The sequence below is a fragment of the Eublepharis macularius genome, chromosome 7 (assembly GCF_028583425.1).
Source record: "Eublepharis macularius isolate TG4126 chromosome 7, MPM_Emac_v1.0, whole genome shotgun sequence".
NCBI lineage: Eukaryota > Metazoa > Chordata > Lepidosauria > Squamata > Eublepharidae > Eublepharis > Eublepharis macularius.
The window spans coordinates 98,818,881-98,842,190 of NC_072796.1; the positions used below are offsets into that span (position 1 = coordinate 98,818,881).

Consider the following 23,310-nt stretch of genomic DNA (forward strand, 5'->3'; position numbering starts at 1 on the left):
CTTGTGACTTCCTCTGTTCGCTGACCCCGGGCCAAGGGAAGGCCGGTCGCAGGCAGAGAGGAGGCAACCGCGACGCTTTCGGTTTTCCTGGAGGCTCCTGGTTACTGTTTAACATCCCCACCCACGTTTCAGTTTGTTTAGTAAATCGATCCGATGCTGCTCGGGGCTCCGGCGCTTGCCCCGCCGCCATTGAGCCGAGTTAAGATCCCCCCCAGGGCACGTGTGCGGCGCGGCTTGGCCAGCGCAGGCGACCGAGGGCTGCAATCGCCGCTGGGGAGGCGTGGAGATGCGGCTCTCGCCGCCGCGCATCTGACTCGCGAGAAGGCCAAGGAGTGACTCGGCCAGCCAGGTGAGTTTCATATCTGGCGGCGCCTCCTGGCAGACGGAGCGGAGCGCTGCCGCCTCCCTGCCCGGAGCGAGGCCTCCAGGGCCAGGTCGGAAGCCTCCGGTGCCGCCCGCGAGAACGTCTCTCGCTAGCCCGGTGCGACCCACCGGGGTCCGGGCAGAACGAGGGCTCACGTGCCTCGTGGGGGCTCGAGCGGCTGAGAGTCGCGCCCGCAGATTCCCCAGAGAACCGAGGCCGGGCCGCCTGTTCTTTTTACCGCTGGGCATTCGGCATTCGACGCTCGCTGGGGTTCCCCCTTCGGGCACTAGCGCCTCCCTTGCCCTGATAGCCAAAGGACTGCCGAGTTTGCCGAAAAGAAACTAGGCTGAGCGGCGCCCCTCGGCCAGCGCCGGCCACTCCTGCTCCCCCGCGTTTCTTTCACCTCCCAGTAATACATCATATAAACGCCACTCTCGGAGGGGAGGAGTTTCACAGCTCCACGCCCAGGTTCCAGAAGGCCTGGAGGAAGTCAACGAGGGGGCGCGGCTCGAAGCATCCTGGCTTCCCTTCCTTGTTCGTGCGATGGCGGCCGGGCGTTCTTGGACAACGTTAAAAGTGGTCTTTGGCTCGAGAAGCCTTGTGGAGGAATAGACCTTTTAGTATTTAAAGTGCTGCCGGGCTCTCTTGTTGGTTTAGCATTAGAACTCGTCAGGGGTTAAACAATAAGTAGTTCCATGGGTCAAATTGCAGGCCTCTGCATGCGGCCGACACCATAGACCAGGTCCTGTACTAGTACATCTTGCTGAGTTTGTTGAGATTTATTTTTAGCTAAGTATGGAAGGGATTGCAGCCATAATGACCATATGTACAACTCCTGCAATTTTCTACAGCTTCTTTTTGAGGTGGAACAATTAGTGCTGGATAGGCACACACATACATGTCCTTGAAGCTTCACATGCAATTTTGTTAGTGTGGCGGTGGGCACGTAGTGGCTTCGGGTCCACCAGGAATATAGGATTCCTAGATTGCCAAGTAGGTGAAATTGCCCTGTATAAATAAACCCCAACTGCGTTGTGCTTCTGTGAGTGGTTCTGCTTAGAAGCTTGCAGCCAAAGAACTGGCTGGCTAGTGTACATCAATGTGTGGTATTTACATGGGTTGCTGGTACATAGTGATGAACCTCAGTAGAAATTGAAAGTGGCAGAATTTCCCTTCTATGTGACTTTTAAAAATACAACGACACCCTCAAGGTTTAAATTTAAGCTCTAGCAACCAGTGCCCCCCACCTTGCTGGACCATAGCCCACCTGACCTTATGTTCCTGTCTGTCTTTTTCAGACCACACAATGCATAGCCATATGATCCTGTGAGGGTATTCCATAGCAGGTACTAATTCCTTGATCATGAACATAAAAGTCCTGCTTGCATCAGAACAATGGTCTATTTAGTTCAGTGTTCTGTTCCCCCAGTCACCAACTGCTGCCACAGAAGGTTCATAAGACTTCTCCCTGTTGCCTCCCAGCAATTGGTATTCAGAGGTATACTGCCTTTGAACATGAAGGTTCCATTCAACTGTCAAGGCTAATGGGTCCATCCATGGCTCACTTTTATGAATTTGTCTACTCCTCCCTTCCTCTTTGTATCCACCAACAGTGGTCACACCACCTGCTTCCTCCATTTCCTTTACTCATCTTTTCCCTTGGCTGAGGCTACATAGTCTCCCATCCAGCTCCTGTTGCTCACGGGCTCTGAAGTTTCTTCAGGATCTCCTTTTTCATTGTACCTTCCTGCTGCGTTCCCTTGTATTTTCTTGATTTTTATGTTAAACCTCCTTCACTCTTTCTGTTTTTTTAAAGCCTGTTGTCCACTTTACACTCTTCCTTCAGCCACATGATTCACTGACCTTAACTTTTCTACCTTCTAGGATCTCTTCCCAGTGTTCAGCCTGCTCCACAAAGCTATTTGCATGCTTAAGGTACAGGTATGAGGTTTATATCACAGCTGACTAGATGATTTTCCCTTTCCTCACAGAACATAACCTGCAAACATACAGACATTTTTGCATATTGAAGAGCTCCCTGAATGTTTATGAATCAGTGTAAGAGGCAATCTATGTGGGTCAGTAACAAAGATATTTGTTACATTTGTTCATATGAACTGATGTAAAAAAATCCATTATGCTTTGAGAAAGAAACGAAGCAGGAGTACTAGGAGTATGAGAACTGTAGCTGCCAAATGCCCTCATCTATGGAACCCTGTTTTCTGTGTCTGGTCACTCTTTTTATAGTTCGTCAGCTGGAACTGTATAAAGCTCTACAATCGCATATGTAACACTTGGATCGGTTGCCAGATAGATGCCTCTTAGTGTAGAGGTAAATGCAGGAAGAGATATCTAGTACAGCAAGAGCCTCTTTTCACATGGATTCTCATGTTGCAGGTCTTTGTAGCTTACTTACACACTTTCTGCAAGAATAGTTTGAAATATGAACACATGAAGCAGCTTTAGAAGAAGTCAGACCACTGGTACATCCAGTTTAGTATGCAACTTTCAAGCAGGGAAAGATCTTTTTCAATAGCTGCTACCTGAAAGCCTTTAACTGGAGATTCCAGGAATTGAAAATGGGACCTTCTTCCTGCAAAGGAGTTGCTCTTCCACTGAGGTGCATACTGTACATGGCTTAGATGTTAACATGCTTTATAGTAAGACTTAACATTTATAGAGTACTTTCCATGTCCCACATAAATTATTACTGTTCCTGTATCCCTGTAAGCTAGGCAGCATTATTATCCTAATAATATACAAGATGAGAGAGTGGTTTGTGCAGATATTTGAACCAGCGACTTCTTGGATAATAATAACATTAATAACAATAGCTGTGCTTATATACCGCTCTTCTAGACAGTTTAGTGCCTCACCCAGAGCGATGAACAAATTGTTGTTATTATCCCCACAAGACTGCTGGGAAGCTGGGGCTGAGAAGAGTGGCTTACCCAAGGCCACGACTGTGCTCATGGCAGTAGTGGGATTCAAACCAGTAGAGTGCTGATTCATAGCCAAACCACTTAACCACTATGCTACAGCAGATCACAGCATGCCTTCTTAGCTACCATGCTATAGTGTCTTCCATAAATAAGTTCCTGTAACTGAATGAGCCCCTCTCCCCCCCGCTCAGGTAAACCTCTGTAAGTGGGGTTATGTACTAGAACTATGAGATTTATTTTACTCTACAGAATATTGATAAACGGTAAGAAATAATAAAGTGTAAAAAAAAAACCCATTTCCAAATTTACAATTTTTGGAAATGCACTGAATTCACAGGAGAAAGTATAAAACTGTAAGTGTGTTGTAAGATTTAAAGTATAATTTTGCGTGTCATGTAATATACACAAGATTTTTAAAAAAACCTTAACAAAAACATGAAGTATTCAGTTAAAGCTGGATGTGGGGAGAGAGTTTGGAACCTTTTATTGATCATCCCATTCTCTTTCTTCCCCTCTTTTTTGATGTGTATAAAGGGACTTAAGGTGGAAAACACTTAAAATGCTCTTTTGTAACCTGGTCCATACTTCCCATAATTCCTCTGTTACTCCACAGCTTTGAGGGTGGAAAAAAGCCAGTTTAAAATGCTGTTTTCATTGCCTGATCCTCAATTCCCTGTCCCTTTCTTCCTGTCTCACAGATGCAAGGCAGCTCTGCCTGAGGCTCACCTCATACACATTAAAAAAATCAGGTGTCCGACAAGATCCCAGTGCAGTTACCTTGTTCAGAAATGTTGTCTTTCATTTTAGTGGCTCATGCAATTGGAATATCGCAAAGCCTTCTACTCTCCTTCTGTCCTTCCAACTTTCCTAAAGTCGTATTTATTACAATAAGGGGCAATTTCTCTTGCCATGTGTTTGACTTGACGTAAATGCCAAACAGAGCCTTCCTTTTTGGGTGAATGTTTTTGTAGTACTGAGGCTTCCAGGAACAAGTTATGCCTTTCATCGCGGAAAGCAATTCTCGGTGACACATAGTGGCTAAATGAGAAAGGAAGGTGCATTTGAAGATTATGTCAACAGAAGCAGCCTATCCCCTCATCTGGAAGTTCTAATGCTTGACATAATGCATGAGCTATTCATTTTCAGCACTTCGATTTAAGATTAATATGAGCAAGTTAGAAAAGGTTAATCATGAGGAAAATGGATCGGGGTGGGGAGGAACAGTGCTTTAATTGTATTGTATTGTAGAGTGCTGTTTTGGGTGCCTACTTCCATTTATGTCTTATTACACAGCTGCTGCATGGGAGACTGCTGGCAAAGCTTCCCAAAAACTCAAATCTTTGCATTCTGTGACTGGGCTGAAGTTGAACTGAATTCTTGACACTGCAGGGCTTTTTTTTTCAGCAGGAACGCAGTGGAATGGAGTTCCGGCACCGCTTGAAAATGGTCACATGGCCGGTGGCCCCGCCCCCTGATCTCCAGACAGAGGAGAGTTTAGATTGCCCTCTGTCTGGAGATCAGGGGGCGGGGCCACCAGCCATGTAACCATTTTTGCTGAGGGCAATTTAAACTTTAAAAAACTCCCCCTTGTTCCAGCTAACCCAAAGTGATGTCATTGTGCGGTCCTGAGTTCCACCACTGAATTCCACCACCTCTTTTCCCAGAAAAAAAGCCCTGTGACACTGAATAAGTACAATGGTTTGGACAAAGGAGAATTAAAACAGTGCTGCTAGCAGACATCTCAATCACATGGTATATGTATAAATCAAACTTTGGCTAACCATGTTCTAGCTAACCTCCTTTTTTTCTTTTCCAATACATCCAGTACAGTAGCTTCAAAAGGTTATGCATGTGGTCCTAGAGTATGGTTGGAGGGTAGGTTTGTGAACCTCAAGCTGGAAAATTCTTGGCTATTTGGGGGTGGAACCTTGGGGAAGGTGGGGTTTAGGGAGGGCACGGATCTCAGTGGGGTATAATGCCGTAGCATCCATCTTCCAAAGCAGCCATTTTCTTCTGGGGAATTGATCTCTGTAGTCTGGAAATCAATTGTAATTCTGGGAGATCTCTGGGCTCCACCTGGAGGTTGGCAACCATGTTGAAGAGAGTATAACAAAGTAACATATGAAGCTAAACAGTCCTGGGGATGATTGCTGCCTGGGTGGGAGATCCTGGAATACTTTTGATACAGAAGAAAGCAGATTATTTTAAAAATGAAATGAATTGGGTATTTATTGCTGTTTAGTAAATGCACATCTTTTTATTATTGTGATCTCACAGAGCCTCCCGCGTACATCGTGGGTTGCCATTTAAGAATTATTGGTGCTAGCAGACATACACTGTGGGGAATGGCTGAAGAAACTGACTGAGTTTAGCCTAGAGAAAGAAGAATTTGGTGGCAATTTCAAACATTTCAAAGATGCAGGAAAGATGTTGGAGAACAACGGTTCATTTTTTATAGAATGGGGAAAGTTGCAAGAGTCCATCCCAGGCCCCTTACATGAAGTTTTAATTTTTTAAAAATAGCTTTTTTAGTTATGAAGAGAATTGGAAAATGTACAGGCCAAATGTTCAATAACAGTAATTCTCTTACGGCCTTAAAGTTGCCACTGAAGACAGAGGTGCTGGGATAATAGCCAACTTGTAAATAAAATGAAAAATAAATGGCAAGCGCTTGTCAAATATTATTTAAAATGTCAATAAAAAGACCACTTCAATTGCGGTTCCCCCCCTGCTGTTTTGCATTGAATTGCAGCCCCTCTCTCCAGCATTCTTATAATTACCGTTGCACCATCACCAGATTTCTGGTTAGAGGCCTGAGGTCACCTAGGTCAAAAATTATATTTAATTCTAACAGTAGGAACAATTTAAATGTGGAACAAGCTGTTTACGAAGCTTATGCTTTCTCTTTCAAGGAAAGACTGGACTGGGTTGATTTAATTCTTTTGAATTGTGACTCACTAAAGTAAGGCAGCCCATGCCACCAGGTATTCAATAAACTTCCTGTCTTTGCTACATGCCTTAAACTACAAAAGCAGGGGAGCTTTTGAAAAGCCACAGTGGGGTTCATCTGGCTTGCTAAATTGCAAGTTGTCCAGGCTTTGCAAATATTTAGCCATGGACCAGTAGATTGGAAGACCTATTGAGTGTTGTGTCTCCCCTTTGACCTGGCAGTTTCAAGCTGCTTTGAGCCGGTACTTTGGCTCCTTATGGGCAATGGCCATCGTCATTTTTTCTACGGGAGCTGTCCAGGTGATTGCTTAATGGAATTTGTGTTGGTACACCACTACCGATGTTTTGTGTGTAGGAAATGAGAAGTGAAAATTTTGTTGTTTAAAAAAGATACAAAACGATATGCAAACCTGTGAAAATGTATGCAAACCTGTATGTCCATGAAGTAATGTGGTGATAATTTTGACGAATAATTGTATTGATGTCATCACAGTTACCAACATTATGGTTGGATCAGGAAGTACTTTATAGGTTGACCTTAATTTTTTTTTAATTTGAAAGTTGTGCCACAGAGTTTGATGTTGCTTATTCAAAGTGGTTTGCAAACATTTCAAATTACTAAACCATTTAAACATACAACAAACATATCTGGCCTGGTCTTGGTTTCATGCTACGAGCAGCAGAACAAATTTCCTTCAGTTCTTTCTTCTGTCTCTCCTCCCTACAAACTACGTGCAGGGAGAGGAAAACAAACTCAGTTGCTGCTAGCTTGCTGTTAGCAGGATCTTTCCTCTCATCTCAGAAATGCTTCTGCATCACCCTCCGACCACCCCAGACTAATTACCTGCAAAGACAAGATAACCTGAATAGACCTCCACATCTACCAGCTGAATAACAACTGAAGAATTGGCTTTGGGGTTATATGACATGTGCTCCAAAATTCTCAATGTCATTGATCTTCCAACTTAATTTTTCAGTAGTATTAATGGTAATTTTGTAAGTAGATATACCTCTTTTATAGTTGGTCAGATCTTGTTAACCTTCTTTGGAGGCCTTGTTTAACTGTACAGAAACCTTCTCTTGCATCCCAAGTAAGTACAAAAGCAAATAGAGATTCTTTACAACATTGATGCTAAGCATGAAATGTAAGCCAGGCTGCATATCCTGGATTCATTATATGGAACCAGTTCTTGCTTCTGCATGATTTATTGTTTCTGATAGCTGCATTTTCCCAGTCCTATGCAGACATATAGCAGATAAGGAATACTGTTCTTCTGATGACAATTGCAACTTATCATAAAGGTGAATGTAAGGATTTCTTCCCCCAGAAAATTTTCTTAGTAATATGTAGTAACTTAAAGGAATACATATTACACCTCTTTTCTTTACATTGCACATTGTTGATAATTGCTAAGCTCACAGTCTTATGCATCTGAAAGGGCTCACAGTGAGACTTTCTTTTGAGCAAATATCCTTAGGATGGGACTGTGAATGCTTTATCATTGTAAAGTACAGATGTAATAACATAATTGAAATAATTGGCAGAGATGGTATCAAAAACAAAAATTGTGTTAAATTTTCTTCACTTTAGAGGTATTTTAATCCTTAATTCAACAGCTATGATTGAATCAGGTTTTTCACTTTACATTTTTTTTTAAAGGAGAAGTAAAATTCAGGTTGGAATAACACATATAATGTCAAAGCTGAAATCTATCAAACAGAAAGAGCCAGGCTACATTTTCAAACCTTTTCCAATTGTCAATTTAAGTTAATTGAAAGCGAAAGGTCTTGGTTTCAGGATTGGGCCATTTAAACACAAGCGTGCTGCTTTCATTTTGTAGAAGGGCAATCTCCCTCCACACACGTATTTTTAAAAGGTTCATTCATAATTCTCCCTTCACACTTCTATTGGAAATGACAGAATTCATTATTTTTGAGCTTCAAACTATTTTCCTCCAACTTGGGTGATGAATTGTATGAGATTTACTTCACAACATGACATGGCAGCCCTTGAGATTTTAAAATACTATGGGCTAGCTGCCTGCCCTTTGTAACTCCTCAGGAGAAAGAGTAGAGAGAACTTTAGTCCAGACTCTGTGTCTTACTACCCTATAAGTAAAAGGGAAAGATTTCTATCTAGTGCTTGCAACAGTAATAGGCTTTTCAGGGCCTGACATTTGCTGGTGCTCTAATAGTGACTAGTCTTTGGTAGACAGTGGTGTGGCCTCCATCTTGGTTTATTTCCAGATTCAGCAACCAATTGGACATTTCCCCCCATCCTTATATATATTCTGAACTTACGCAAATGTTCATGATTTGTTTAACTGGAAAACTGTTCCTATTAGACAGGAGGTGGGGAGATAGTATTCTTCAACACCATCTTGTTGGGAATTTGTCACCTATACAGTAGTAAACCATGTCTCCAAAGTAAAAAAAAAAAAACTTGCCACTTAAGTTTGCTTTCTGTAAACAAAAGTGCACTCTGGAGAAAAAAGCCAGAAATCTATGCATGTTACTATTGGGGTAAAAAAAAAATAATTATGGGAGGAGTGAATCTGTGTAACAGAAATATTCTGCCTCATGTCAAACTGAGTTTCCAAGCTCTGGATATTTTAGCATGTGAAACAGAACAATTTCTGCCATCAGAAATAAAAACAGCCTTGTAAGATTTTTTTTTCTACCCAAGATACTTTGAAAATGGCTTGCAAATGCAATGTGTTTAAGCCCCTCCCCCCACATTGTTACAGGGTCAAAACAATTGAAAGTGATATGATGAAGACATTGTTGCATGTTGTTTACATATGTGACCCACTATCACAGGTTCTTGAATGTTCTACAACATGGGAAAGTATCCATTCCACACAACTTAATTAGTGTCCCTTACTGCCCCCAATCTGTATCCAGACCTTAGGCTGATCGCTAACTGGTACTACCCATCCACTGTATATTATTTCCTGGCAAAGTTTGCTTATTTGTGACAATTTCTTTCTTAAGAAGAAAAAAAAACAATTGAAATTTTTACAGTATTTTATTAAATCAAGCTGAAGGCAGAGAGCTTGCATCTGGATTTGAGGGCTGAGTCTGTCAGTTCTTGTTCTCCTAGCTGAACTGCAATTCAGGTAAAATGGTTGAAATGAATTTTTTAACACTGGTGCTTGTCTCTTAGAAACCTGTCTGAGAACATGAAGTGCTCCTCTGGAATGCTCAATGTCTTGCAAAACTTTCAGTGTTCTTAATGTCAGGACTTGCCTGTCTCATGGCTCTGGGCTGCCAAGGCAGTGCACCAAAAGGAACCTGACTAATCTTCCCTGGGCTCCAATCCATTGTTAACTGCAATCAAAGAAGTGAAACCAAATAGCTTCCATAGCTGAAAAAAAGACCGAAGAGCCCAGAAAAAACGTTAACTTGTTTACTAAAATAAAATGAATAAAAGCATGTGTTTGTGTTACAAGAATGGCCCTTCCAAAAACCATGTTGTTGCACCACAAATGTATACTTCTGAGGCTTTTAAATATATGTTTACCTGCCTAGAATATAGGGGTTAAATCCTGTGAAGTGCAGGAGATGGGTAACCGAATTTCACAAAAACATGCACAAGGGCTGTTAATTTGATTGGGGATGCAGAGCTTGTCAGGAAGGGGTTAACCCTTTTACCCTGTACCATTTTGCCTCTCTTATAAACTTCCTTGGTGAAACAAACAGTAGTTTGGAATAGAGAGTTAAGTACCCCTCTCAACTATGCTGCTTTCTCATCACTGCTTTTAGGAGAACATTAACATATCATTAAACCTCATCATGACTTATTTTTATGGCTTTTTAAATGGTTTGTTTTGTTCTATGATTTTACAATGATTTTATGATGTTTTTATTTGTAAACTGCCTCACAAAGGACTCAGGAGAGGCCATGTAAAAAATTCCTAAATGAATAAAATAAACAGTGGTTTCATGTAGTTGTTCCTCTATTGCACTCTAAGAACATTCAAATTCTAATATTTTAACAACAGGAACATTTGTTTATTTCCCACCCCAGATATGGCGCTTTGGGATGGTGTATAACTTGTGCAATGTACATGACAAGCAAATTGGTTATATAATACCATTGGTTGCCCATATCTTTTCTATTCCTTTTTCTTAAAAAAAAAAGTGAGATTTAGGCTGCATACCTCATCTCTCCCACAGTAGAGTGTGTGCTGCCCCTTTTTTCCAAAACATTTGCCCTTCCAGGGAACAGTCTCCTCACAGAAGCGTTATCATTCTGTTGCAGAAATGGTACCCCGTCTATTGTCTGGGAACATTCTATTGCTCTACAAATGGTGGATTAGGAATAGTGCTAGTATGGAATATACTTTGCACTGGTTCACAAGTATACCTCTGTCACTTAATTTGTCATTCCTTGGTAGCTCAGCTTGTTACAAATGTATATGCAAATTGTATTGGAAAGCATTATATATGAAGTAATAATATGATTCAGAACAAATGGGGAAAAAACTTTTTCTGAAGCTGGATGAAAACCAGTATCATAGATAGCTTCAATATCTTTTAGCCACAATGGCTAAATGGGACCTCCAGTATACCTCTGAATGTCATTTGCTGCAGGGGAGGTGTAGCAGTGGCAAACTTTGTGTCTCTGCTATGGACCTTCCATTACATAAGGGCTGCTTCCACACACGTTGGATAATCCACTTTCAGTACTCTTTCATGAACGTTTGAAACTGATTTTCCACGTGTGGAACAAAAAATCCACTTCCAAAGGATTGCGAAAGTGCATTGAAAGTGCATTATTTAACTTGTGTGGAAATGGCCCTGGTCAGCCACTGTGGTAAACAGGTTGCTGGGCTAGATGGGCCATTGGTCTGATCTAGTAGGCCCTTCTTATATTCCCTTTGTGGTCTTTGAGTTTGGATGGATACGCATACAAGTCCCCATATAATGTTGCCATCATCAAAGCAACGGGTTTGCCTATGGCTAACCAGTCCTCTCCCCCTCCTTCCTGTTAATGTCGTTAGTGATTAAGTGAGGGAAGGACAATCACTCAGAAGTACATTATTTCTATAGAAAAGGTTCCAGCTTCAGTTCCTGGCATTTCAATCAAAGGACCTGGTATTAAGAGAGACAATTCTGCCTGACACTTTGGAGAGTGACTGCCAGTCAACAACAAAAATATTGAGCCAGATGGACCTGTGGTCTGATTCTGTATAGGCAGCTCCACACATTTAAATGAGGTTTGAAGTAGATGACATGCAGAAATGGGATCTTCCCAGAGTTTTAAAAAAGCAAATTGTGGGGGTCTCTTTTGAATTGCAACCATACACAGTTTTGCATACCAAAACTGCCTCATATGCACTATTCTTCCCTGGAGAGGGAAGGAGAAAGGCTGGCATCCTCTTGTTTTTTTTTCCTCTTCATGGTGAATATCAGCATGTGGTAGACGTTTGGTTTTGTTTGGTAAAATCCAAGTAGGAGTGGCAAACTAAACCTCTTTTTGCCCAGGCCTACAACCCCAAACTGAATTAGGGACCTGTGCAGCTGCTGCTTTTTGCTTTTTTTAAAGAAAGCTGCTGAGAAGATATGATCACTGATCTTGTAATATTGCAGCTAGGTTTTTAGTGATGAAGCTGCTAGAGAATGAGTGAAGTAAATTTATCATAAAGTTAAAACAGTTTCTATTGAAAATAACGCTGTTGGTCCTAATGTGTTTTCAGTTCTTCGAGAGATCACTGATCTGTTATTTTTTTAAAAAAACTCCTGTGATACTGCTGAAACAACATTGTTCAACATCCATTTCCTACAGGAAGTTGTCCTTTTGTTCATGACCAGCCTCAAAGTATCCTTTCTGTAATTTCTGAAGTGGTTAAGGAAAGAGATGATACGCTTCATATTGGGAGAATCCTCCTAGGTTATTCATGGTGGGATGGAAACTTGATGTATGTGATGAGCCTGTCAGAAGCCTATCTCCTCCTGCTGACGAGAAGCATTTAATTCTGTTATTGGTATATGAGATTCTAGATCACTGTTGAAAATCGATAAGCTGCTAAAGGTCAGCCTTACAGCTTGACCTAAATCCATTTAGAGCCACTTTATATGCCTCATTAGTCATGTAATTTAAGGGTAAAATGCCTTTCCCACATACTGTTACACAGTGTCATTAGTGTGTTTATTTTTATTTTTCCCGTCACAAAGTGTCTTGATAACAGTGTATGTGCCTGGTGGTCTCTAGACACTTACATTTACAGAATAAATAGATCAGAGGTTTTCACATTGTGGTCTAGAAAGCTTTTCCTGGTGGTTTGCAAACAACTGATTGATGACTTGATGGTATATCTTCTTCCTTATTTACAGAGCCTAAATCATATTAGTAGAAACTAAAAACCCATTTAACTATTTTTCCGTCATATTCTCCATATGAGCAATTTGCTATAACTTCAAAATGATGGGGTGCTCTTGAACATGAGAAGTGAATGTGCACGAATGCTGTCTAGGAATAATTCACAGTCTATTATCATAGGAAAACTTTGAAATCTAGTGTACTGGTTGACATCAGATCTTTAAGGCAAAGTACCCAGTGAGTTTGCTGGGAATTCTGTGTTGAGTACTCATCTTTTCGGGGGATAGTAATTAGGTTACTTTGTATGTGTGTCTTCTGAAAATACGATTTAGTTCAAATTACTTAGTTCAAATCAGCTGTTTTAACAGGGTGGCATATATAGATTAAGCCAAGCCCCTTGCTAATATTAAGCTGTACTATGACCACTATATTTCCTATGCCTTTTAAGGCATTTATTAAAGAAGGGAGGTTTTCCTGAAGTTTCATTAAGCATCAATTTCAGCATTTTTGCTATTGCTGTTGCTCTAATTTTTTGATCAGTCATTGAAGCAAGATAAGGCAGCTGCAAAAAAATGCTTTCTACAAACTCAGTCTAGCCTGGAAGATGGCCCTTACCTCAACATGGCCAATCTGGCCACCTAGATCCATGCCACAATAACACTGTTACTGTAATGGACCATACATAGGTCTCCTCTCTAAGTTCATTTGGAGACTCCAGTCGGTGGAGCTCAGCAAGGAAGAGTATGAATATTAGCCCAATTCTGCAGTCACTTTGTTGGCTCAATTCAAGGTATTGGCTATCACATACAAAGCCCTTCATGGCCTTGGTCCATCATATCTATGGAACTGCCTCTCTCTCCCTGTGTCCCACCACAGCAACTTCGCTCATCTGAACAGGGCCTTTTGCAGGTGTCACCCTGCACATAGGCAAAATCAACAACTGCCGATACACATGCATTCTCTGTGGTAGCCCCCACTTTATGGAATGGCCTACATGAAGAGATTAGGAAAGCTCTCACTCTCCTGGCTTTCCACAAACTACGCAATACTGAATTATTCAAGAATGCTTTTTATTCAGATAGGATTGCTGTACAGTGCTCTTAAAGAGATGCATCAGTAAAGAGATTATAGCCTTTACTACTATGTTCTGTCTATGGCTTTAAGTATGATCCTACTGGGCAGCTTCTGTGTTATTTAATATGTCAGCCTGAGAATTGCTTATGCTCTGTTTCAGCATTTCAACTCTGTGTTGGATTTCTGCTGGTTTTAAATCTTTGAAAATTTGCATTTACCCTATTACATGCCTTTAAAATTGACTGTATTGACTCACACTGCGTATTCTGCCTTGAGACTCATTGAAAAAGGCAGACTATAAATACCAAAATAGATACATAATGTAAATAAAAATAAATGGTAATGTGACTAGGTTTTCCTTCCCTACCCTTCGGATACATTTTCTTCTCTAATGGGGCCATGACGGTTATCCAGGAAGTCCCAACTGTAAAACAAGCAGTGTGGCTCTTGATTCCCTTGACCAGCTTCCTCTAGATCCCCGCATATCTTCCAGTACCATGGATTCTCTTTGAAGCTGCTCTCAGAGGTGATGCTAAACTGAGCCTTTCTTGTATGATTTGTACTACGTATGATTATTGATAATGCAGAATATGTTGCACAAATCCTTAAAATGTGGATTGGAAGGAACTAGCATCATCTATTCTAATAAAACAATTGCTCTTAAAAGCATGCATAGATGATGCTACTGGACAGGATGAAGACTCTTCATAAAATTCCCAGTGAACTCCTAGTCATTGTAGTTTTTATTTTCCTGTTAAGCACAAATCAGTTTTAGCCTGTTAACATTTAGATAACAGCAAGGATTCTCTCAGTATTATTCTTTTCATTTCAATTCATTTTTAAAAACGACATCTTTAAGATAACATCCTGAGAAGTCTGAGGAACAAAAAGTAGCTTTTGTTTTTCTAGTTTAGTTTTCTTAGAACCCAACAGGAAGTATTTTTTTATTTCATTTTATTTCATTTATACCCCATCTTTCTCCCAAACAGGGATCCAAACTGGTTTACATTGTTCTCCTCTTCCCCATGTTACCATCGCAAGCACCCTGTGAGTAAGATTAGGTTGGTAGCTGCTATCAAAATGGGCTACATTTCTCTCTCACTCCCCCCCCCCCCCCCCCACAAATTTGCATGGTATTATGATATTCTTTATTTCTTTGTCTCTTCTTCACATTCTTTGTTGGAAGCAGCAGGAAGAGGAAAAATAAAGAACATTCTGAACTTCTGAAGCAAAGAGTTCTGCAGAATGCTGTTGAGTACGATGGGGAACTAGATGTGCAGACACTACTTTACAATAGCTACACATTTGCTACCACATAAGACAAGTATGTATTGTGTGCAAATTTGTCCAGTTCATGCTGCTCTGCAGATTTTGCTTTTGGTTTTAATGAATTAAAAATGGCTTTATCCACTATGCATAGCAGGAATCTGGCACTTTTTTTGGCCAACCCTACTGGACACAACAGAATAGATTTTCATGATAGACCCTAAAAGTCGTTCAGGAGTCATAGTAACGCAGCCTTCTATTGAGTCAGACCATTGAACTATTCATGTTAATACTGGCTCCAATATTAACTTGGAGTTAATACAAGTCCAAGTTTCAGAGAGAAGGTTTTTCTTACCACCTACTTACTACCTGATCATTCTAATTGGAGATGACAGGTATTGAACCCAGGATGTTTTACATGCAAAGCAGAAGCTCTGCCACTGAGTCATGCCTCCTCACTATATCTTCCTTATATATAGTAGGTCTCTGGGAGCTCTTGGGCAATATCAACAGAATAATCAATATATCAAATTCTTAACTTGGCCTTGTCTATGGAAGCTTACATCCAGAGACTGGAGCCATGAACAAACAAGACACCTTTCTATAAACCATTGGTGTCAACCCCCCCACCCATAATAGAAGCAACATCTGTAGCTTTAAGAAATGACTGTCCTCAGTGGCTGTTGCTAGGCAACTGCAACATTATTGCCAGCCTTCAAGCCTTTCTTTCTTTCAGTAAAGGCAGGGGAAATGGACCCATGAAAGAGGGCTCATAGGGGCCAGCCCCAGTGGTGACTAGACAATTTGCTACCACTCAACTTGCATGACTTCTCCAGAACTGGCTGCTTGCACTGCATAACCAGGCCATAGTTTTCCTGGGCAGATGCTGCTGGGAGAGAGAAGGAAAACTGAAGAAAAGAGCAAGTAGGTTGGCTGGTGGGTGGGTATGAAGAAAAGAAGAAAGCAGGGAGAGTGGCTATGAGAGCTTTCAAGGAAAGTAAGGAGGAAATAGTGGGGGGGGGGGAGAAAATGAGACCCCCCGGAAAGTCCTTGTGAGTGCCTCACTTGTTGTTTCATAAGAATCAAAGCAACATTTCTTCTAATGAAAAAAAAGCAGCAAGAGCTGTGTTCAGCCAGTCTGCTGAATAAGAATTCTGGGTGTATAGAGAGATTTCAGGCTAGTATGATAGGGCAGCTATGATAGCAAGGGCAATGAAGTAGGACAGATTTGACATGCAGATACCAATCAAAGGGCGGTGGTGGTAGTGGTTAGCGATGTTTTGAGATACCGATCCATGTAAGATTTGTAGTGTCATCCTAAACATATTTACTACCTTCTAAGCCCATGGGTGTGATTTTGGTTAGGGTTGGACTGTTGTATCATATGAGCATAAGATTTACACTCTACTAATTTTAAGTAATCTAAAGGGAATGCAGTGTTAGGGTTGTAAATGGGACATATGACTTTTCCTGCACCTGCAAACGTCAAAGGGTCTAGGTGGAGGACAGCAGGATATCGGTCAGTTTGATAGACTGGTCATATTATCTTTTAAGTATTCTAGAAATCCACTCTCTGGGTTTTTTAATGAACAGAAGACTATTTGAGTGCTTTCCATGTTGTATATAGCTGTGTATTGACCTAGCAACCAGCAACGACAATATATAGTGTTTTTCAGACAATATTTTTTGTTTAATCTCCCTTTTTTGTTAACTCTGCAGTAGCAGAAAATGCTGCATGCTCCTGAAACTCAGGTTTGTTGATGAATCAAAAAGAATTTGCAGAACCTGTGAGAATGAGACTCATAGGATTGGTTGTGGTCCACTTTCTCATTTGTGATTTTCTTTCTCCCTCCTCCTTTTCATTTTGTTTGAGATTGAATTTTAGACAGAGCTTTGTTCCAGACAGTAGCTTATGGCTGTGGGTTGCAGAGATGAGATTCGTGGAATCATAGAACTAATACACAAACAGAAAATATGTGAAAATTGAAATGACAAGGTAGAGTAGCTTGGTTGTTGAGGTAGATAAAATAACTAGGTTTTCAGGAAAATGAGAGAGGCGATAGGAAGATATATATGGATTTAGCTGGAACAGTTGTTGAGTTAGTATGCTTATATTATGAAAAGTCGCTAAAATACAAAGCTGTTTTTCCTCTTTTAAAAAATGTTGGCAGATTATCAATGCTGCTCCTGTTGTGCATTTTATTGGATTTACAAACAATTGGTGATTAAAAATTAATACTATTATCTACATCTTTTTTTAAAAAATTGGAATGGCTGTTTTTCAATGGCTCCTTATGACTGCAGTCCAGCAATAAGAAAATTTGAGATATGATTTCACACACAGATAACCTGTTCCATAAGTATGAGTCCGCTGACCTGGACAGCCATTATTTGCCCCATTAGAGAATCCTATATGAAGCCATCAGTATATGTAAGTGTCACAGGTAAGAGGGGTCATAGGAGGCTTGTCTACCATGGGTGTTCCTTCTAGGGGTCCTTTAGCCCCACATATGCACCCCTCTCCCTCCTTCTCCCTTCAGTCCAGGAGCAGACACTGTGGTCTGAGAGTTCAACTAGAACCCCTCCTTTCCCTTCATCCTTCCTAACAGTGCCCCTGTACTAGTGAGGGCATTGCCAGGTAACCAGTAGAGCTTGAGGTGTGAAGACCCAGATAAAGTAAAACAAACATTTTTATTAAACAGACAATTACAGGTGGGGAAAGAAAAGAAACATATGTGAGAAACAGTTTAACGGGATACATTTACAACAAACAGGGCAAAATGAATACATAAAGAAGAGCAAAAAACAATAAAGCCTCCTAAAATGGCTACCTAATGGGTCCCTACAATTCCTTGCCCTTCCTGTGTCCAGCCCACCCTCTTTGGGTGAGGGAACCTCTTCTGTTGTTAGTTACCTCTCTGACACTCAGCTCCCAGAAGAACACCTTCCCCCTTCTAGGGAGCTTTATATTTGTTCTCCCATGGCCCAGCCTCCTTGGTTCCGATTGGCTTTTCTTTTCCCTCCAATTTTCCTTAGTCCTATTCTATCCTTTAATGGGGAAGAATCTTGAGAAATACAGAGGAATTGGCAACCATGTGTATTGGAAATTTACTGGAGGCCTCAGGCTTCCTTGAGGACTACAGACCCATGACAGTAAGCTTGCCCATCAGGGCAATAATGTCTCTCAGGGGCTGTTTCAGGTCAGAGAGATGGCGTGGAAAAAGGCTTAAGCTTCATCTTCCCATGTACCATTGTACCAAATGTGAATTGGGACTCTTATGTGTCTGGGAATAAAATCTAGAGCACAAAAATCACAGTGCTTATCAAATCAAAAGTCCAGTCTGGGCAAGATGCCAGAAAACTGTAGTGTATAGCTTTTAGTTTCAATGAGGCTGCAATATCATGTACCCTCTACCATATTTCTGTGCCTTTTTAGCTTCTGAATTGTTTTACTTCATTTATGCCCCACCTTTCTCTCCAATGTGTACGCAAAGCTGCTTACATCATTCGCCAGTCCTCACAGCTCTGTGAAGTGGGTTATGCGGAGAGTGTGCAAGTGGCACAAAGTCACCCAGAGAACTTAATTGCAGAGTGGATATTCAAACTTGGGTCTCCCAGATTCTAGTATGATGCTCTAACCATTATATTTGAGGATGAAACTGAGGGCCAATGTGATGTACTGCTTAAAGAGATGGACTGTGACTGAGAACAGGAAGGACCCAGGTTTAAATTCGTACTTGCCATGAAACTTAGCGAGTGATGTTGGGACAGTTATTTTCTCTCAGACTTACCTTCCAGGATTGTTGTGAGAATAAAATGGAGAAGAGGAGAACAAGGTATGCAACCCTGAACTCCTTGGAGAAATAATGAGATAAAAATAAAAATACATCAAATACATTTTTAAGAACATGTTTCTCCAGCCATTAAAAGTAAAGGTAGTCCCCTGTGCAAGCACTGAGTCATTACTGACCCATGGGGGGTATCACATCATGACATTCTCTTGGCAGACTTTTTGTTACGGGGTGGTTTGCCATTGCCTTCCCCAGCATCATGTTGAATTTCTGGAACAAAATAAAAAGTGTACAAAACACTCAGTGTCCTGACCTTGATAGTCCATGCCTGCCCAATCTTGTTGGATCTTAGAAGCCAAGTAGGGTCAGCCCTATTTGATATGTGGATGGGAGACCACATGCTATGCAGATGCAGGCAATGGCAAACAACTTCTGAATGTCCCCTGCTTTGAAAACTCTACACGGGTAATGAGTTGCATTTTTAGCAACTTTAGTTTACAACTTGGTTTGTAGGTTTCAGTGTAGGGTGAGGAGCTTTGCCATTTATCCTATATTTATGGTGCTGGAAAAATGTCTCCATTTTGAATTACTGTGTGAAGCCACTTTTTTTCCCCCTTGAAGTTCATCTGGTCTACTTTCTTATCAGACAGTGGGGTTTTCCAGTGCCAACACACTGGGATAGGTGGAGACTTCTCACAAAGACTAAAAACCTATCAGTGTTTGTGTAGTCTCTATTGCCTTCTCTGCCATAAAAGAAGCTGTATTAGTGGTCATAAACCTCCAGCTAGTCAAACTTCTCCTCAAACAAGCTTGAATAGAACTTCTCAAATAAAAACAGGCTTGGAGAAGGGTTTTTTTGTTCCCCCAGTAAAGCATTTCACATCTCAAAGTAGCTATGATAATTATTATAATTTATTGTTAATATTATTAAAATCCTGATTGTTTGCAATTGCGTTTTTACAGTGTTTTGATACTAATTTATACAAAATACCTTATAAATGCAAACACAGAAGTAATGCAGATGTAATATTATTTGAGATTTAGGGATTAGACGTGGTATACTCCATCCTGCTCTCCTTTATGGTTTTGTTCCTGGTTCCTGAAAGGGATCATATAAACAGCTTCTGATTTTGCTTAAACCAGAAAAGTTGGTCAGGCTAGTGAGTCTTATCATGAGAGGCTATCTTACCTGATTACATTATGAACTTGCATAACATTCCTAGTCCAAAGTAGTTATAAAACTATCATTCAATAATAGAGAGCCAGTTTGGTGTAGTGGTTAAGCGCACGGGACTCTAATCTGGAGAGCCAGGTTTGATTCCCCACTCCTCCACGAAGCCAGCTGGGTGACCTTGGGCGAGTCACAGTTCTCTGGAGCTCTCTCAGCCCCGCCCACCTCACAGGGTGATTGTTGTGGGGGTAATAATAACACTTTGTAAACTGCTCTGAGTGGGCATTAAGTTGTCCTGAAGGGTGGTATATAAATTGAATGTTGTTGTTGTTGTTGTTGTTGTTATTATTATTATCAATAATACAAAAGTATTAAAGATGTCCAATAACACAAAAATATCTCATTTCACACATATTACATTTTTATGCAAACCAGGGCTTTTTTTCTAGGAAAAGAGGTGGTGGAACTCAGTGGGTTGCCTGTGGAGAAAATGGTCACATGGCTGGTGGCCCCGCCCCCTAATCTCCAGACAGAGGGGAGTTTAGAGTGCCCTCAGCGCCGCTGAGCAGCGCGGAGGGCAATCTAAACTCCCCTCTGTCTGGAGATCAGGGGGCGGGGCCACCAGCCATGTGACCATTTTCAAGAGGTTCCGGAACTCCGTTCAACTGCGTTCCCACTGAAAAAAATCCCTGATGCAAACTAAAGCATCACTGTGCATCTCTGATATGAAGGCTGAATAGATAACAGGAAAAAAAAGACTAATTCAGCGACATGAGGGCTTTAAATGAGTGGGACTAGACTGCCCCCTAAAACTTTTTTTAATTCATTGGTAAAGGCCAATTTTAAACTGTGGGCCATGAATCAAGGACATGTTTTTTCCCTAAGGTTAATTTAGGGCTGGTGTGTTACTATAATAGGTGTGATACCATAAAATATGACAGACAGCTTTTCAGTCATGAATGACAACTATTATTTATTGATTTGTAAGTTGTATGTTTCAGAATAGCTCCTATGTTGAAGTTTTGTAATTTGGAAATTTACTTACCCGTAATTGGTTAATGAATTGAGCTATTAGAAAACATTTAGAACGTATATACAATTAGTCTTGGAAGCTAATTAAAGCAGTTTTCCCCCATAAATAACAACCTAATTTGTACGTCTTCAAATAATTCAGAAGCGTTCAAGAACAAGTGGTGGCAGCATTTACCTGTGGGAGAGATGCCATAGGAACTTTTTGCAAGTTACCTAGTAGTAAGAATACCTCCCTTTCAATGTACATGATTGGTTGTAGGGCTGTTAAGAGAAATTCTCTTAATTCCTCTTTACCCTCTTTATTCCTTTTCCCCTGAAATCCAACAAGCCTTTTCTTCTGCTTTTTTTTAGGAATTTGGATTTAGTTTCTAATCAATTTCAATTAGATCAAAAGAGAAATTTGTAAAGAGGAGAGGCAGGAAGAGAGGTTCTGCAATATTTCATAATTTCACTCTGTAGATGCTCAGAGGCTGGGAATGTTTTCCCAAGCCTTCCTATCTTCTTGCGGGAACACCACCATGAGATGTATAAAACAACTGCAAGGGGTTAAGTTACAAAAGAGTGCCTTGATATGTCTTTGGAGAGAAATGAAATAGAATTTCTGCTCTTAAAAAAGAATGAAGAGAATAAGAGGAATTAATGGCTATATCTAAAAAAGTGAATTTTGGCAAAATAAATTTCCTACCCCATAACAACTTTAATTTGTTTAGCAGTTTATTGACATATGTTTTGTATAATAGTCACAAAATATGACTGAGAAGGATATGTTAGCATTACCAGTGCTGTATTCCAACAAGGCTGATGGGAGGTTGGTCTTATTGTGTCATGTGTAAGTACCAGATATACAGATGGGTATGCATGCACTAATAACAAGAACAACAACTGTGCTTATATACTGCTCTTCTAGACAGATTAGTGCACCACTCTGAGTGGTGAATGAGGTCAGTGTTAGGAGCAGCTTACCTAAGGCACCCTGCTGAGTTCATGACTGTAGCAGGATTTGAACCAGTTGAGTGCTGACTTGTAGCCCAATAACTTAATCTCTGTGCTACAGCAGTATGTTCTTGGTGGCCAACATGTCTTTGAGTGGGTAAACGGGTATTTCACCTCCATCTCATATGTATATTGTAAGGATGCCTCAATGATGCTTCAATAATGCATTCTTTAGATGTGACTATTACTGTCTGACCTACCTGCTGCCACTGTGTTCCACCCCAGGCAAGCTCATATTTCTTTCAGTGTAGGAGCCACTGTAGCGCTGCTTTGTCTTATGATAGAGAGGTGCTGTCTGGAGCACTGGCCTGGCCCGACTAGAAGGAACCTCTGCTGTGCTTGACAATCTAAAGGTGCTATTCATATAAATAATTGCAATTACTTCATTTGCACAAAAGCCTATAGAATTTCTGGGGTAAGATGGCTACAGGGAAACTGGTCGAGGTGCTTCTGAGCCAAAGGTACAAAGGTCTACATCACTGAGAAGCATAGCTAAATAAACAAGTTGGGTATGATCATTTTAGTGCCCTTCTCTCAATTTAAGTCATTTTATTATCCTACTAATGGCTATTGGATTAGGTGTGTAAGAGCTTTGAAAATATACGCATTGAAGGAAGCATACAAGAAAGTAAATGTTTCCCACAGAGAGTCTAGCTTTTCTTAACCGTGGATGATGGAGAGACTAATTTACCTTGCATAGATAAGTGACTGTGTAGGAGATGGGTTTAAAGCAGGTTCGTTCCTTGGTTTTATTATGTTCAGTCTTGTGCAGCAATGATTTTTATGCAACCTTTTAGTTGCCCCTTTGGGAGACAGGCTGTTATTACAGTCAAGGTTTTTTTTTTTTACCTACAAAATTTCTGATCCATGTGTTGTGAAAGTATTCACTATTGAATTACCTTTTATTTTAATTTTTTATATAAAGCCCTTTCATCTTTGATATTTCTAAAATAAATCCTTACTAAATTAGCAGCAGTGCTTCCGAGGAAAAGGAACAATGATGGCCTAATAATTTTTTGTGGTTATATTTTCCATTCATTCTAGTTCACCAAGCCAGTCGGAAAAATAGTGGAAAATTTGCTTGTATTGGCAAAATTTGTTGGACCTTGAGCAGGGATATTAAAACACCTTCCAGTTTGGCTCATATCCTGTTCACCAGTCTTGAATAGGGAGCCGGTCTTTCGATGATCAGTTGTGACGGTTTGCCAACACATTCATGTCTGTTTGGGAGGTTAATTCACTGTGTGCCTTTCTAACAGCACAGTACAGCACATTTGGCTGTTCGTACTGTTGTTGTTATCACCATTTTCCCTGCCATGCCACCAAAGGACTTCCTGAAACCTTAAACAAAATTCAGTTATTGCTATTACAAAGCTGTACAGAATTGTACATTGACATTCTAA

The 23,310-nt window shown here is 40.7% G+C and overlaps 1 protein-coding gene across 2 annotated transcripts in view; it reads left to right on the forward strand.

The window, feature by feature from the left end:
• The first annotated feature begins 205 nt into the window (after window positions 1–205).
• The window catches only part of HNF4G (hepatocyte nuclear factor 4 gamma), an 85,043-nt gene continuing 61,938 nt past the window's right edge, over window positions 206–23,310 (forward strand). For both annotated transcript variants that reach the window (XM_054984931.1, XM_054984932.1), the window contains exon 1: window positions 206–349. The gene's annotated coding sequence lies outside the window, so the exon portion shown is untranslated. The remainder of the gene's footprint in view (window positions 350–23,310) is intronic.